Source organism: Myotis lucifugus, unplaced genomic scaffold (genome assembly GCF_000147115.1).
Source record: "Myotis lucifugus unplaced genomic scaffold, Myoluc2.0 scaffold_174, whole genome shotgun sequence".
NCBI classification, from domain to species: domain Eukaryota; kingdom Metazoa; phylum Chordata; class Mammalia; order Chiroptera; family Vespertilionidae; genus Myotis; species Myotis lucifugus.
The window spans coordinates 270418-276654 of NW_005871222.1; positions in this window are offsets into that span (position 1 = coordinate 270418).

A 6237-nucleotide genomic window follows, 5' to 3' on the forward strand; every position below is an offset into this window, starting at 1 on the left:
TTAATATTCTGACACTTTCAAGGCTATTAACTGGTTAATGTGAAATATTGCCCACACTCAATGTTGAAAAACACCATTACATAAAATAGAGTGCCAAGTAGAGAAATGACTGTATATTATATTTCACCTCTTTTCAGAGTATCATTGGGTAATATTTTTTCACCTATTCACCCAGTCTTTACTATGGATATTTTTCATGTAAAGTTATCTTTAAATTTTCTAATATGCATGCTTAATAAAATCAAGTCTTTCAATTCCTCAGCTTAAATAATTCCACTATATTATTATGGATAATGTAAATCTTTCTCCTACAGTTTTATTTTTTTAATCTAGGTTAAACAACTGATAACTTATAAGGAATAGTTACTCTTACAGGCTTAAAACTCATTAACACAACCAAGAACATTTGCTGATTTTTTTTTCTGCCTAAAAGACACAATTTAAGTAATCAAAGCCTCATTACTAGAATTTCAGAAGGGGAAACCGTATATTGACTTTTGGACTTGGAAACTTTGATAAATGTTATGTTTGTATTTTTCACTTGTAAGTTTCACACAATCCACTTAGATACAGCAAAGGAAAATACATTATTCTCAGAATGCTACCATGAAATAGACTCCAACTCCTAGAGAGCTCTCAATTTATTTAATTCTTATACTTGTTCTTTCTAAAAATTATTTATTTTTTTACTTAGTGAACACTTTAGAAATCCTTACTACAACTCAAACAATAGACCTGGCTTTGGATACACAAATACGACCAGGAAGGACTCTCACAGCAATTTACAACTTATATCTACATTTCCTAAGCATGAGAAATGAACATTTTCATTCATTCATTTGTTCATTCAACTATGTGTTATTCTTATTTTTATTTTTAGAAAATAAAAATAATGATTCTTATTAATTTATGTTCTAAGCATTTAATAAGTATAAAATCTTTTAAGTTTGAAACTATATGAGGTCCTAACTATATATGAAAAATTAGCTTTGAAATTTTTAAATTTACTTAACATAGTTAATGGATAACAAGGAAACCATGTACATATCTGACTTAAGAAAGCCTATAGAATGAACGCTACAATAGAATTTTCCAAATCTGGTTGCAAGATAACAAGACCCTGGTTCATAGATATGTTCCATAGGGGGAAAATGTGTTCATGGTCAAATAATTTATGAAAATACACACTTTCCCTCTTCATACACAATTTAAAGTCATACCACATAAAGGCTGTAGAAATATTGCACTGAAAATGCCTGCTCAACTCTTTTAAGTCCACCATGAACCAATTTTTACTTCAAGCATATGTTAATATTCTCTGCCACTTGTAATACACAGAAAACACTTAGATAAACATTGATCTACAGCAAGAGTTATGATTATGAAGTCTCATTGTGGAAAATGAGAACTGAAGAACAGAGAAAACCAATAAAAAAAAACCATAAATTCATTGGGCAAACAATGAATATTTATCCTGATCCTTCCAGTTTAAAATGTCTTGGGGAATTTTGTGACAGGTTAGAAAAACTACTTTGATCATCATTATTTGCTGTGTTCCATTTAACTGTACTGTGGCATAATCTTACACTCTCCTCTGATATCAGAATGTCTTGAAAAGGTGAGTTTTTAATTACTAGGAGCAATAGAGGAAAGTAAGCCCTTGACTCATTAAGTATCTATCACCATGACCAAAAGCAAAAGTAAATTACTTGTACTTCTAATAGAGACCAATGGATTTATCATCTTCATGTAAAAGATACTGAACCTTTTTGTACTATTTTACTTTTATTATTGTAAGCAAGATTATTGATCTGGTAGATGGTGCTCAGTAAATTCTATATAGCCAACTGTTACTCCAACATTGTACTATGTAGTAAGCAAGGATCAAGCATAAGATTCTTTCTCTTAGGAGTCTTTCAGGACTGCAGAGTCTTGTGAAATAATGGCAAAGAAAGTGAACTATTATTCCCATTTCAAAAGGTAAGAAGTAATCATTTATCAAGTCCAAAATGATGATAATGCCTCACTAAGAAATCCATCCTAAATAACTCAATATCTTTTTGCTCAATCACTCCCTGAATTTGGTAGGATTAGAACCATTCTTTATTCCTTGAAGGGTCAGTTTTCTAAGTTTATATCCCATTACTTTATTTTTTTCTGAAGAGTCCTAATAGTAGCACTTTTCTTTCTAAATCTGTGTAGCTTGTCCTCTCTTTCTCTCTCTCTCTCTCTCTCTCTCTCTCTCTCTCTCTCTCTCTCTCTCTCTCTCTTTCTCTCTTATGCAATTTCCTGCTCCTGTGCAATCATGTGCTTCTCCTTAATCTGCACTAAAACAAATGGGAAGCAGTGCCTATGAAATTATTCTGCAATGTCTTAAACATTCTTGCTTTAAAATTGAAGAGAGGGCTATAATGAGGTTCCCACTGTCATGCAAGACAGGTGAATCTGTAATTTCATGACACATTCAGGAATTATTTTCCATTTCAGTGGACTCAGAGAAGTGTTTCTCATTTCTGGAAACCAAGGGACTATTTGCTGGCTTCTTACAAAATGTGTTATGAGTAAATTTAGCTCAATGAGCTGAAGGGGGAAAAATGTGGAAGTCACACTGATAGACAAAATGGAACTGAGTCCTTTTTTGTAGTGCATTAGGAAGTACTCTTTTTACTCATTACCCATATTTTCTCTCACTATATTCAGAAAAACCTAAATAATGAATGTGTTAGAAGATTTTAGTAAAGAACTGAGTTTTATAAGGTAAAAGGAATTCAGAAGGAAAAGTGGTGTAGTTTTTTATTAGTTTGGGGAGTGGGAGAAGTTAATCAGCGAATTAACCAGATTTATTAATCCTTCCACATTAGTTGGAATTTTTAAACGTATTTTATGAAAACTCTAATGTAGGTCTGTCTTAGTCTATTCAGGTTGCTATAACAAACCATCATGGACTGAGTGGCTTATGAACAACAACAACATTTTTTTCTAACAGTTCCGGAGGCTGGGAGCCTGAGACCAGGTGCCAGTATGGTAGGGTTCTGATGAAGGCCCTCTTCTGGGTTAAAGACTGAAAACTTCTCACCACGGACTCAAATGAAAGAAGGAGCAAGGGAGCTCTCTGGGGTCTCTTTTATCAGGGCACTAATTCTACTCATGAGAGCTTTGTCTTATTCTCACCCAATGGCCCCATCTTTAAATACAGTTACATTGTGGATTAGGTTTAAACATATAAATTCAGGGGTGGGGAAGTGGGGACAAAGATTCAGTCTACAGTAATGTGTTTCTAGAGAGAGCTCCTCAAGAAAAGCAATACAAATATATCAAAATGTTGCTTTCCTACTTAACGATTAGCATTGTTCTTTATTTATATAGTGGAAATCTCTTAAATATCTAATGTCATTCATCAATTATCTCAGCATATTATCAAAGTATTATATATTAAGTGACAAAAACTTCCAACTGGAGTTTCTTTAAGCCATTAACATAAAATATTTTAAAAATGTTGAATATTTATCAATTACAAATATATGAAATAGAGAGTTGGAAGAAAGAGGTAAAATACAGCCACTAAATAGAAGAATTTTGATGTATAGCTTATTCAGTTGAAAAAGTTATGAGTATTTTAGATTATACTTTATTAAAATTTCTACAACAGGTCTAAAACAAAAGCAAGGGATATTCATAAAATATACAGAATACGATATAAAAGTGTATTTTCTATATTTCAAAGCAGATGTGAAGCATCAAAATCTGTTCACCTTTTCTAAATTCCACAACCTATATGTTTCTTGGCCCAGTTATTTACAGTTAAGATTTCCTCTAACTAAGTGAGGATTTGGATAGAAGATACGCTGTGTATCACAAAAAAACCAAATGTGATTTCTTATAACATTCAGTGACATATTTATTCTATTCATTATTCTATCATTGTATTCTACAATTGTCTTTTCATGTCCCTTTTCTGTCTGAGTTCCTAAAAATCAAAGCAAGATTTTATGTATCCACAAAATGTTTCTGGACCTGAAACTGAAGCCTTATTTATTTAGCATTAGAAAGAATTAAAATCAGGTAAAATCCCCAAGGACTTAAAGCTAACATATATTTTGATCTAAAACATTTTTATCTTTTGTTTCCTAGGGAGAAGTGTCTAAGAGATTAATGTCTTACTAGTGTAAAATGGCATTTTTCTCCACTTTCATTGCCAACAAAGACTAAATAGTAAAATAATAGTATTGTTTTTAAGATTGGAAGTTCCTATGGGAAACTCCTTCACAAATTATTTTGGGCATTAAAGAAATAATATTTGTACAGATGGTTTAGAAAAGCTTCTGAACTAACATCCTAATTACAGAGGGTAAATTATTTTGATGTTGAAGTTAGTTTAATGGTTTTTCTCTACAAAGTATCTAATTATGCCTCAAACCCATGGTTTATTTTATTGAGTTCTATTCTAAATTTTATAAGCTAAACTAGTGTACTATATACTAACTACTGATTTCTTGAATGACCTCAGAAAAGCAAATGGCTCATTCTGGTCTTTGAGTTTCTTCTTTTGTAAAATTGGTGGTTTTATTTAATAATTAATAATTTCCTCCATTTTGTCTACATGATGATTCCAAGGGGTTATATGAATTTCAGTTTATTTAAATTAATGTCAAGGTGGCTAGTGAATTCAATATATAATGTTGAGATAGTATAATTTTTAAATATTTACAGTTCCCAAAATCTTCAAGTTAAAATAATATATATATATATATATATATATATATATATATATATTACACATTTTTCTTCTGTCAGATGGCATTACTCTAGTTATGAAAACTCTCAGGACTTAGAAACCTATAATTCAGGTATTCAAAGAAAACATATTTTTTATGTGTTCACTTTTAGAACATACTTTATATCTATTTTTGAAGGTTGTAAGTGAATATATTTTTTAAAATGGTCAACACCCTAAAGACTCAAATGTGAGTGTGAGTAATAAAAGAAAAATTATCAGTTGCTAAAATTTGGGCTTCTGCAATTTGAATTATTCAAAGAACATTTCCTACTCATCTTTAAAGTCACTGGAATGGGATTACTTATTTTTCACCTTCACTTCCTAATTTATGTTCTTTGACTTCCTTCTTAGAACTATTCATGAACAACTGTGGAAAATAGGGACTCAATAACAAAGTTACTTCACAAAGGACTTGTGGAGAAAAATGTTTAGTATTCTGTAGGGCGTGTATAGGGTTAAGCCTTGGACTGACCTGTTGGCAAAGCCACAAACAAGTCCCAGCTTAGAGGGCACAGCCCTCTTAGCATAATTAGGCTGGACCTTATGATGCTCCCTAGATTTTATCTGGGTAGCTAATGGGCTGTGGGAGGTGCAGCAAGTGCTATCAAAACAAGTGAAACTCACAAGAACATTGTAACTATGGTGACCACTACCTCTGACTATAAAATAAAGGCTCAGTTTGCTGTCTGGATCTCTCTGTGATCTCTCTCTGTGGCCTTAGCCAGGCATAGGAAGATCCACCTAGAACCAGCTTATTCTCTTTGTCTTTTCTTCATCCTTCACCGCCCTCCCTCAGGCTTGCCGAACCCTTGCCTGAGCTGGCTCAGCACAGTATTCAGATTGTGTTAAACAGAGTACAAGCGAAAAGGGGGAAAATGGCGGAGGCTTAGACGGACCTGTTGGTGCTTTATCCCGGAGCAGATAGGGGCAAGCAGCTGAAACGGGTAACAATCAGCCCGATCAAGCTGGGGAGGCTCAGCTGAGAGGCAGTCTGCAGCCAGGAAAGACAGAGAACTCCTAAAAAATGCGGATGGTTAGAGATTGAGGCTGAAACCTCCCCCTGGGCGCCAGCGCAGCGGCGAGACCGCGCCATCTTGGGTTGCGGCTACCGGTTATCGGCATCCAGAGAACGGATACTAAACCAGCGCCTACCAACCCGGAGGCAACGACTCGCAAGCAGCGCGACTACAAGAGCCCAGCGGAGACCTGCACCCCCTCCACGGAAAGGTTAGACTTACCCCAAAGGTGCGGTTTGCAGTTCAGGTTGGAGCGAGGAAACCGCCGCGGGCGCAGGGGGAAATCTGCACACTCCAAAATCCGCGCACATAGAAGCCAGGGTAATCCGCAAGTGGGGAGGGCTCCCGCAGGCTGCTGCCAGAAGGTATCACTATAAATGAGCCCATAATTGGACTGGATGCAAAAAGGGCTACCTCAGAGTTTCCCTGATAACTGGCTACTTG